Source organism: Bos javanicus, chromosome 22 (genome assembly GCF_032452875.1).
Source record: "Bos javanicus breed banteng chromosome 22, ARS-OSU_banteng_1.0, whole genome shotgun sequence".
In the NCBI taxonomy this organism is placed as follows: Eukaryota; Metazoa; Chordata; class Mammalia; order Artiodactyla; family Bovidae; genus Bos; species Bos javanicus.
Window position 1 is genome coordinate 31882837 of NC_083889.1, and position 12497 is coordinate 31895333.

Genomic DNA, 12497 nt, shown 5'->3' on the forward strand with positions numbered 1-12497 from the left:
TGATCTGTAATCTATAAAAATGCTGCTCAATGGTCATTGTTTTATTTGCCAGATCTTGAAGATATTTCTTAGACTAACACTTCATTTGTGAGTTTGTCCTTTCAAAAGTAATAAATGATCATCCTGCGAGAAAATTCTAAGGAGGCTAGACTAATGACCGGTACCTCCCAGGAGCTGGTTGTTTGCTATTTCGCCTTGGATGAAACATCACATTAGGTCCATACCAGGAAAATATTACAGAACCTGAACACTCCCGTGGAAAATAGGCTTTTTGTGCTCATGAAATAGGATCCCAGATTCCATGATAGATACTAGTAGAAATTAGACATTAAAAGTTAAAAAAAAAAAAAAGTTATTCTCTGCCAGAAAGAAGAGGAAATGTAAAACATGCAAGAAACACTGAGACTATACTTGTGGTCTCATCTTGTTTCTCAACTATAGGTGACTGGAATATGGACTTCCCTGTAGCTCAAATGGTAAAGAATCTGCCTGTAATGCAGGAGACCCAGGTTTGATCCCTGGGTTGAGAAGATCCTCTGGAGAAGGGAATAGCTTCAGAATTCTTTCCTGGAAAATCCCATGGACAGAGGAGCCTGGCGAGCTGCAGTCCGTGGGGTCTCAAAGCATTGAACATGACCGAGCAACTAACATTACTACTACTAGAAGGGGATGAATATCGTAACATAGGGGTGCTACAGGACTTTAAGAGGTATGGGCTAGAGACTCTTTATCTCTTGCACAATGACAAACTTTCTTATCTAAATATCATCCATACCTGTATTGAGAAACACTGGAATCTTCTTAATCTTTTGGTTCACTGGAAACCTTTTAATATGAGGAAAGCCACTGACCTGCTCCACAGAAAATGTGGATGAAAACAAGATTCTTGTGCCTAATTTTAGTCCACTGACCTTCAAAGGCTATCAAGGACTTCGGGTTCAGTTCAGCTCAGTTCAATCACTCAGTCACATCCAACTCTTTGCAACCCCATGGACTGCAGCACGCCAGTCTTCCCTGTCCATCACCAATTCCCAGAGCTTACTCAAGTTCATGTCCATTGAGTCAATGATGCCATCCAACCATCTCATCCTCTGTCATCCCCTTCTCCTCCCACCGTCAATCTTTCCCAGCATCAGGGTCTTTTCTAGTGAGTCAGTTCTTCGCATCAGGTGGCCAAAGTACTGGAGTTTCAGCTTCAGCATCAGTTCTTCCAATGAATATTCAGGACTGATTTCCTTTAGGATAGATTGGTTGGATCTCCTTGCAGTCCAAGGGACTCTCAAGAGTCTTCTCCAACACTACAGTTCAAAAGAATCAATTCTTCGGCGCTCAGCTTTCTTTATGGTCCAACTCTCACATCCATACATGACTACTAGAAAACCATAGTTTTGACTAGATGGACCTTTGTTGGCAAAGTAATGTCTCTACTTTTTAATTTGCTGTCTAGGTTGATCGTAGCTTTTCTTCCAAGGAGCAAGGATCTTTTTGAATTATAATGAAATAGTCCATTTTGTCATTATATCCCACAGTGACCTGCTAGACCTAAGGGATCAAACCCAAAAGGGAATAAACTGTCAGGAAAGCTAAGACACCTGAACTTAGCTCCAACTAAGTAAGCTTGCCCTGAGATACACACAGATAGCTTCTATTTTTTTCTCCTTCACTTTTTCTTCTGATCTCATCCTACTCAGTCCAGGAAGATGACTCTTTTCATCGCCTATGGTTGGGTTATTGATGACAGTGCCATCTGCCACCCTGTAGGAGTAGCTATGAGACTGTTCCTGACCCATCAGGGGGGCCATTTTCCTAGCCATGGTGATTCCTTGAGGGATGGACACAGTGTCCTACCGTGACTAGAAGTCCTCCTTGAGACTCTTCTTCTGGGGCATCTTGGGAAGACTGTCTGATTCTTGGAAGCACAGTGCTGGAGGGAATGAAATCTATAGGTAGCTTATTACTTATGGCCACAAAGTAATGGCCATTTTTGATCAGCAGTGAAGCTGATAAAAAATGAGAGAAAATGAGACAAGATCAACAAAAAGAAGCAGAAACAAGCAAAACTGAGAAACAGAAAATAACAGTAACATCGTTTCAGCTCCCCATTCCAACCACATCTGAAGTCAGATATCCTTGGACTCTCAAGATACATGAACCAAATTTTTTCTTTCTTTTTGCTGTAACTGTTAAAAATGTTCAAAGTAAAAATGCACTGGTTATGAACATGGTATTCTGTTAGGTACCCAGACTACAAGAATGTATCTGACTTCCTGCCCTCAAGAGGCTCAAAGTTCAGGAGCTGAGTCAGGGCTTGTAGCACAATGAGAAGCCACACCCAAGGTGGCAAATGTTAGGGAGCAGATAAGTGGTGTGTGATTTATACTTTATATTCATTTATCCCAACAACTATTTGTGGAGCCAGCCACATTATGTGCTGGTTATGGGGGAAACAGCAGTAATGAGCCACCTGTATCCCCTGTACTCAGGATAGGGTCCCTGACTTTTTAGGAATAGGAATGAAAATGATTTCATGGATAAATAAAGTGATAGGTAAATCCTACAAGTGTCTGAAAAAGAAGCAACCACTGAAAGCAAAAAAGAGAGATGATTCTTGGAGGAGAAGTAACTAAGCTACAAAAGAAAGAAGGGGGAGGAAGGAAAGAAGGAGAAAAGAAAAGGAGGCGAGAGAGAGAGAAGAAGGAAGGAAGAGAAAGAAAAAAAGGAAGGGAAAGAGTAAGAGAAAGAAACCTATGTATGAACTATGAAAACTACCACCAATTTCCAGGGGGAAAAAAAGACAGAAATATGTTAATAATACCACAAAGATTCAGACATTGAGAAATCTACAAGACATTGAGAAATCTTCAAAAAAACAAACAGCATGAAATTAAGGGGAAGGAGGACCTGCTATAGATTTTTAAATATTTAAAAGACATATTAGATACATGAATTAAATCTAATTTTTAAAATGATTTTGGAAAAAAGAAGAGACATATCACTCAAACACATTTTGCAGGCTTTATCTGAGTTCTGATTTGAACAAAGCAAAGAAGATGATTAATAAAAAATCCAATGCAAAATTTGTGAAGCTTAGGTCTGAATATAAATTGCAACATAAATGGATTAGGAAAAGGCTGGCTGAGGTATGAAGGGCGATTTAAATGAGTTTAGGAAAGGAAATCTAATGAGTCTCAAGAATAGCTGATTGGCGTGCAGCAGTTGAAGAGCCACCAGGGTTAAGAGCTGAGCGATGAGTTTGAAGAGAGGCTTCCCTGGTGGCTCAGGTGGTAAAGAATCCCCCTGCAATATGGGAGACCTGGCTTCAGTCCCTGGGTTTGTTCCCATGGAGAAGGGAACAACTACCCACTGCAGTATTCTAGTATCCTGGCCTGGAGAATTCCATGGACTGTGTAGTCCATCGGGTCACGGAGAGTCGGACCTGACTGAGCCACTCTCACTTTTACCTTGTTAAGAACTTCTAAAGAAAAATTATTCTGGCACTTATTAAAGAACAATAAGCCCAACGTGATTCAGGGGGACTACTGCCATAGGTGTAGGAACAACAGCAATGGGTGAGGTTTTGCAGTAGAGGAAACACATTGGGCTCAACTTCAAACACAAGAAAAAGTTAGAGATTTATATCCAAGAAACAGAATGTGTACTGGGGTATGGAAGGTGGTCAGTGGGTAGTAAATTACTAAAAAGGTAGTATAATTCTTTGCTTAAACTGACCTAGCAGGATTCTTGCTGAAGGCAGGCTAGGTAATCAGATATTTCCTGGGGGATGCTAGGGATGAAGAAGGTGATCAGATATCGCAGTGGGGGCTGCTGGTTAAACTGACTTGACTGGATTCTTGCTAAAACTGGTCAATGCTAGTGGAAGTCCAAAAGTCAAGGTCTAACTGGGAAGAGAATTCAGAGGCAACTAAGTAAAGTTTAGTCCAGGAGAGAGATTCAAAGCAAAGAAGTGCCTTTTATAGGGAATAAATGCAATATTTTGTAACAACTTTAAATGGAGTATAATCTCTAAAAATTTTTAATCATTATTCTGTACTCCTGAAACTAATACTCTATAAATCAACTGTATTTCAATGGTTTAAATTAGAAAAAAAAATCGTTTAATTATTTTTTAAAAAAGAGATGCCTTTTGTAGCTCATGAGCCCCAAAGCCCCTACAGTCCAAGGAGTCGCAAGAGTTGGACACAACTTAGTGATTAAACAACCACAACCATGTTATTATTACATATTTAATTTCAAAACATATTCAGAAGAATATCATACTGAATACACCATTTCATCACATACTTTTCCCTTTCATGTAATATGAGTAGCTTTCCTTGCCCACAACATCATTTTAATGTTTTTAAAATACACTTTCCATTCAGTAAATTTGCAAGACTTTATTTTTCTAATTTCTGTATTGCTGGACTTTTAGATTATTTTCAAGTTTTCACTATTTTAGGTAATTTCACTCCTATCCAAGTAACTAAATCTTTGCTCCCATCCACAATAATTGCCTAGAAATTAAACTGCTGGGCAAAAAAGCAGGTGTGCTTTTGAAATTTTTCCAAGAGGAATCTTTTTAAAATACAAATCTCATCTTGTCTTTTCCTTATTTTAAACTTTTAGGATTCCCCACTGAATAACAACCTGGCTCTTTGAACTGGATAACTGGTGTCTATGTCCTGGCTCCTCCTATCACTTCTGGACCTCCTCCGAGATCACTCCCTGACTTCCATATTAAGTAACTCCAGTGACCCCAAACTGCTGAAGTTCCTGGAATATGCCAGGCTATTTCTGTCTGGAGCAGCTTTCTCTCCCCTTTTGCCCAAGACGCTCCTTCAAGACTCAGCTTAAATGTTACCTTCTCCAGGAAGCCTTGCTCTATCCCACCAACCTTCACTAAGTTCCCAGATTGGTTTACGGGTCCCGTCCCTAAGTTTCCGAGATATGCTATCTGCTACCCAGTCCTGTAGTCATCTGCTTAACTTCTGTACACAGCTCCCACCACCCTAAAACTCCTCCTTCCTCTACTACCACCACCACCACCCACCACCACACACACCCCCAGTGTACTCCTCTCCCTGCCCAGACGATGAGCTCCCAGAACGCTGGGTCCATGCCCACAATGTTCAAAACTAACTGTTTAAAAACTGTCTAACAGTTTAAAAACTGTCTAACGCTTACTCCTTGGAAGAAAAGTTATGACCAACCTAGACAGTATATTGAAAAGCAAAGTATATTACTTTGCCAACAAAGGTCTGTCCAGTCAAGGCTATGGTTTTTCCAGTGGTCATGTATGGATGCGAGAGTTGGACTGTGAAGAAACCTGAGTGCCGAAGAATTGATGCTTTTGAACTATGGTGTTGGAGAAGACTCTTGAGAGTCCCTTCGACTGCAAGGAGATCCAAACCAGTCCATTCTGAAGGAGATCAGCCTTGAGTGTTCTTTGGAAGAATTGATGCTAAAGCTGAAACTCCAATACTTTGGCCACCTCATGCGAAGAGTTGACTCATTGGAAAAGACTCTGATGCTGGGAGGGATTGGGGGCAGGAGGAAAAGGGGACAACAGAGGATGAGATGGCTGGATGGCATCACTGACTCGATGGATGTGAGTCTGAGTGAACTCCGGGAGATGGTGATGGACAGAGAGGCCTGGTGTGCTGTGATTCATGGGGTCACAGAGTCGGACACGACTGAGCGACTGATCTGATCTGATCTGATTGAATAAATGAATGGATTAGCCATCGTGTGAAAGAAAATATGTTTTCTAACAAACATACATTGTTCCTTTTTGTAATGATAGCAAGGATATTGCAAATAAAAATAGAATTTTTAGTAGGTTTTCCACAGTGTCCATTTGTGCTTAGGCAAATATTGATGGAACAAAATAACTAATTTCTTCTCCAGCACTAATGCTCTTAGTCTGAATTGATTTATCGAAGCAGAATTTAGCCTGTATCCCAGTGGCACAGTTGATAAGGAAGTGTAGATTTCTTCATTAGAGCAACAAGCAAACACGTTTAGACTTGCTCATGGGAGATTTGGAAAAATCTGCTGGAAAATAACTGAACGAATCATATTTAGCACTCATTAAAGGAACTAAAATCAAAAATCGAAATAAGCCAAGATACATGCACATTTCCTGTTGTGAAGGTTTCTAGGGTAAACCTCAAGGGATCTGATGTTCCCAACCAAGTAAACACAAAACATTGTCACGGAGTTTTAAAAGACAAGGACTCATTTGTCAGGTTGCAGATGAAAATATATTCATCTTTATTTCCTCCAAGAACTCAGTAAGGAGTAAGGACTCAGTGTGCTGTTGCTGAACTGATGCGTCAAAAGTAGTGTGCTAAAATATCAAGCCCTGGGGATCAAAGGTCAAGTAGCTGGGGCGGGGGGCGGGGGGGGGGGGTGCGGGGAACAGAAAACTTCCAGCCTAGGAGCAAATGAAGAAGAAGAGGTCCCTAGGGACTTATTTCTTAGAGATGAGGAAAGGAATTAATATGAATTCCATAGGGATTAATACTTGTAAAACACATAGACCAGTGGTTAGCATATGACATACTCCATACAAGACTTTTCTAAAGTAAATAAAATAACTAAATCTTTATTTCTTTATTCATTTTAAAAATATCTTTGTAGTACTTACTCTGTGCCACTCATATACTGAGAAAGACTGGTTGGTTGACTGATTCACAAAAGGTTTCCAAAGTTTGTTCAACTTAGACAAAAACAGGTTTAAATGTATACTAAACAGTGACTGTAGCCACAAAAGTAGAAGATGTTTGCTCCTTGGAAGAAAAGCTATGGCAAACCTGGACAGCATATTACAAAGCAGAGACATCACTTTGCCAACAAAGGTCCATATAGTCAAAGCTATGGTTTTTCCAGTAGTCATGTATGGATATGAGAGTTGGACCATAAAGAAGGCTGAGGGCAGAAGAAAGGACTCTTTCAAGTTGAGTTGTGGTGCTGGGGAAGACTCTTGAGAGTCCCTTGGACTGCAAAGAGATCAAACCAGTCAATCCTAAACAGAATCAATCCTGAATATTCATTGGAAGGACTGATGCTGAAGCTCCAATAATTTGGCCACCTGATGCAAAGAGCTGACTGACTGCAAAAGATTCTGATGTTGGGAAAGAATTAGGGCAAGAGGAGAAGAGGGCGACAGAGGATGAGATGTTTGGATGGCATCACTGACTCAAAGGATATGAGTTTGAGTGAATTCCAGGAGATAGTGAAGGACAGGGAAGCCTGGCGTGCTGCAGTCCATGGGGTTACAAAGAGTCAGAAAGGACTTAGTGATGGAACAACAACAAATACTCTGACCTCCTTTTCTGCATCAGAAGGGCCACTGGCTGGCTATGATCTCTGGCTCCACCAGTAACCAGCCGTGTGACCTTAAGTAAGATACCTAAAGTACCCTAATTCTCAATTTTGTTTTATGTAAAAATGGGGTGATAGTACAAAATTGGTGTTCAGTTCAGTTCAGTCACTCAGTCGTGTCCGACTCTGTGACCCCATGAATCACAGCACACCAGGCCTCCCTGTCCATCCCCAACTCCCGGAGTTCACTCAAACTCATGTCCATCGAGTTGGTGATGCCATCCAGCCATCTCATCCTCTGTTGTCCCCTTCTCCTCCTGCCCCCAATCCCTCCCACCATCAGGGTCTTTTCCAATGAGTCAACTCTTCCCATGAGGTGGCCAAAGTATTGGAGTTTCAGCTTTAGCATCAATCCTTCCAATGAACACCCAGGACTGATCTCCTTTAGGATGGACTGGTTGGATCTCCTTGCAGTCCAAGGGACTCTCAAGAGTCTTCTTCAACACCACAGTTCAAAAGCATCAATTCTTCGGGGCTCAGCTTTCTTCACAGTCCAACTGTCACATCCATACATGACCACTGGAAAAACCATAGCCTTGACTGGACAGACCTTTGTTGGCAAAGTAATATCTCTGCTTTTCAATATGCTATCTAGGTTGGTCATAACTTTTCTTCCAAGGAGTAAGCGTCTTTTAATTTCATGGGTGCAGTCACCATCTGCAGTGATTTCGGAGCCCAAAAAAGTAAAGTCTGACACTGTAGTGAGAATTAAATAAGCATCAGTATAATACTCTTTGCTTTATATTGTCTGGAACTCATAAGAACTCTTGGCTAACTTTATATTATTAGGAATCCACTGATGTCTGTTTAAGGCACAAAATAGAACAGAACACTGTTTCTGTTTTAAGATCTCTTCTTGCAATTATGAAATAAATTACTGTACTTTTGTACATAAACCATAAATGTATCCTTTTACAAATAATGATCTTTGTCCATTTTTAACTTCTACCCTCAGAGAGGTAATCACTTTTATAGTAATCATTCCTTCTTTTCTTCTACAGTTTTAACACCTAAATATGCCACCCTAAGCCACATAGTTTATTCTTGCCTATTTGGGGGCTTTAGATATATGAAATTAGGCTAGTCAGCTTCCAAGATGGCCCTCCAGTGATTCTGGTCCCCTGGTGATCTCTTCCTACACTGAATCAGGGCTTGTTATGTGATTCATCTCTGGGGCTATCAAAAAAATTAAGTTCAACTTGTATCTAGGTCTTTCAGACTGTTGAAACTGTGAGGACCATGAGGAAAGTACAAGAGGCCCATGTACACAGGAACTGAAGTCTCCCACCAGGAGCCAGCACCAACTAGCCAGACCTGTGACTGAGCCACATTAGAAGTGGATCCCTAGCCCAAGCCAAGCCTGAAGAAGACTGTAGACTGAAAGGGCATTGGCCACAACTTCACGAGCAACCCTGAGCCAGGAATGCTCCAAGCCACTCCTACAGCTCTGACCCACAAAACCATGAGCAATAATAATATCTGTTGTATTAAAGCAAGAGGTTTTGCAGTAATTTGTTACAGATAAATAAATAATAGGTAAATAGATAGATAAATAATCAGAAATTATACAACGTGAATTCTTTTGTATCTTGATTCTTCCACTCAACATTTTTTAGAGATTCATTTATATGGTACTGTGTGTAACTTTATAACTATATAGCAGCTTATTGTATGGATACATTTTAGTTTGGTTTTTATAAACATTTTTTGTTGTGGTAGGGAAGGTTCTGTAGGGCTTGAGAAGTGATAATTTTTTATTTGGAGATAGTTCATGGGCCTCCCTGGTGGCTCAATGGTAAACAATTTACCTGAAATGCAGGAGATGCAGCAAGAGTTGCGAGTTCAATCCCTGAGCCAGGGAAGATCCCCTGGAGAAGGAAATGGCAACCCACACCACTATTCTTGCTTGGAGAATTCCACAGATAGAGGAGCCTGGCAGGCTATAGTCCATGGGGTTGCAAAAGAGTCAAATACTACTTGGTGACTAAACAAACAAACAAACAAAAAACTCTGCAGTTAGGGGAAGGGAGGATAAAATAGTATTTGCCACCTTTGAGGCCAAATTTACCATTACTAATCCAAATACCTTGAATAACTCAAAACAAGAAGTTTTTGGAATGATCCTTATCTCTTTTCACTATAAACATAGTCATTCTGAGTGACAACCTTTCTTGTCCTTCATATCATCTGACATAGACTCTAGACTCCTCTGCCTCTCAAACCGAGTCTAGAGGAAAGGACAGTGTGCACGCATGCACCCGCCTGTAATATACTTTCCTCTGACAATTAAAGTAAAGCAAACACACTTTCAACCTGCTGCAGACTCAGAAAGTCATGTTTTCTTAATAGTTGGGCTGTTGATCAAGCAGGAATACTGAGTACCTCCACCCCCAGCCACCTGGTATGGCTCAGCCCCTTGTACTCTGCCACTGTTTCGGGAGGACACACAGCCTACGCAATGGAGACTGCAAACCTGTTACCTGGGGGGAAGCTAGGAACAAAAATTCCATGGCCAGGAATCTACATTACAGAAACACTCTCACAAAGCTGCGAAGATGTGTACACATGAATTTTCACTGAGATGATTTTCATTATTTTGAAAAACCAGGTCTATGGCAAAGGGGCGGTAGATAAATTATGATGATTCTTACAGCTGAATTCTAGGCAAGTGTTAAAAATAATTCAGACTGAGCACTATGAGCAGACATAGAAAGAGGTCCAACATAAATTTTACATGAAAAAAAATCACATTGCAAACAATATATGTCAATTCTATTTTCATTTAAGAAACAAACTGTGTGTGTAATGGTACATAAATTAAACCACTAACAGCTATTATTGGGGCTGAAGAAGGAATTATAAAAAAATTCACTTTCAAAATCACACATTTTGGACTATCTTTAGTGCTTGACATAGGACCTTCTTTTACCCACGCCTCCCAATTATTTCTACCATTAATCAAAGAGCCATGAAAACCAGACAGCATGAAAAAGATGAGCCATAAGTGATTAAAGTATATATTTCCTTTATCACAGTCCCTTTTTAACAACTTCATGAGTAATATATTTTCACTTTTGAAGACAAGAAGGAGACTACAATAATCACTTTAAAAAATTATCTGTAGTGATCTACCAGAGGGAAATACACTTATCATTTGCCTGGACAGCGGTCCAAACTTTTGCCCAAATGTTACTATACACACACACACACATATGCTGGCCTCTTCTTTTGTAGCTAATTTCTTTTCAGTATATTTTGAACAGCATTTTACATTAAAAATAAACTCATAATAATGATTAAACCTAAACAGTATTCTATTACATCAAGAATATATCAAGTGGTTGTTCATAACAATTCTTGGATTTAGAGGTAAATTTTTACTGGGTTTACAAAATACCCAAAGCATTTATGAGAAATTATATACACAATGTACACACGTTTTTCTAGAAAGGGAGCCAGCAATTCTCAGATTCTCCAAGGATTAAACAATAATTAGAGAGGGAAAAAACATAGTTGAGTGACCCTATGTTATAGATGCACAAGAGACGTCATGACTATATAAACAATTCCTTCTTGATCATTTTGTTTGTATCCAGTTTGCACTGTTATAAACAGTGCTATAAGTAAATCTAGGAGTTTTCAATTCTGATATTCAGGAAAACATGAAAGGCATGGAGTACTGCAATATTATTGAGACTCCTTGTGTTGAAAAACAGTTGAATGTGCTCCAGTTCAAACATCAATACAGAAGACATTTTCTTAGAGTCATCAAAGTAGAGATTAGAAACCCCTAGACACTGAATCCCAACAAGCTCAATTATACAAAGCCTGTCACTGACTGCCAAACCTAAGACAGTGATCAGCAGAAGAAAAGCAGAAAACTCAAAACAGAAAAGAAGAGAGGAAAAGATAGGAACAGTTCAGCCATTAAGAAAAGAATGAAATAATGCCATTTGTAGCAACATGGGTGGACCCAGAGATGATCAAACTTACTAAGTGAAGTGAGTCAGAAAAAGAAAGGCAAATAGCATATGATATTGCTTATATGTGGAATCTTCAAAAGTAACACAAATGAACTCGTTTCCAAAACCGAAACAGACTCACAGACAGATAAAACAAACTTATGGTTACCAAAGTAGAAAGGGACGGGGGATAAACTAGGAGTCTGAGATTAACATACATACACTGCTGTATATAAAATAGATAATCAACAGGAACTATACTCGATATCTTATCATAGCCTATAAAGGAAAAGAATGTGAATCCCTTTATGTACACCTGAATCTAATACAACATTGGAAACCAACTATACTTTAAAAAAAAAGAAATGGAAAAAAAGATAGGCACAGGATGGGGGAAAAGAAAGAAATTAGTGCAGTTTTTTGAAATTACATCCGTTTTTTGACTGAGTCAGCCTTCCTTCCTTTTTACCTTCTTCTCCTAAGAGCACCTCCCTTTCCCTTTGGGGAACTGCCCCACCTCCATCACAGGTGGTATTGGTACATCTGTCAGTCAACAGTACCCAGCTCACTCTGGTCAAAGGAGTGAACTGCTGTAAGCTAGACCAAAAAACTTCTCTCATCCAGAAAGCTGAATCTCCTACAGAAATCCCAGGAAGGAGGACAACTGGAGCTGAGTCATCTAATAACAATACCCTATAAAATCAACCCATGGGTTCCTGCTACAGAGATTCCCCCAAGAACCCCAGGTTCCTGCCCTTCCCCAGATATGATTATTCAACTCTTCCTTCTGGTCTCCAAGTCTCAACAATATTCTTCCAGTTAACTCCTTCTTTTTGCTTTAGTTAGTGAGAGTCAGTGTCTATTGTTTGCAACAATGAAAACACAAGTCCTAATACAGTTAGAATTAGACCCATGGATATAGTGATAATACTTGGCCCATGGCCCACCCTTTGTTTTTTTTTTTTTTGGTTTTTTTTTTTGCTGTTTAAAACACAGACACAGGCCCAATAATGCCAAGATACCTGCTAAGGTCGCACAGCTACTGATGACAGAGGCAGGACCAGGCACAGATCTGTCCTCAATAGAATATAAAAGTCTTAAGAACAGAAACAGGATCTTGTTTCATGGTGAGAACCCCATCCCTAAAAC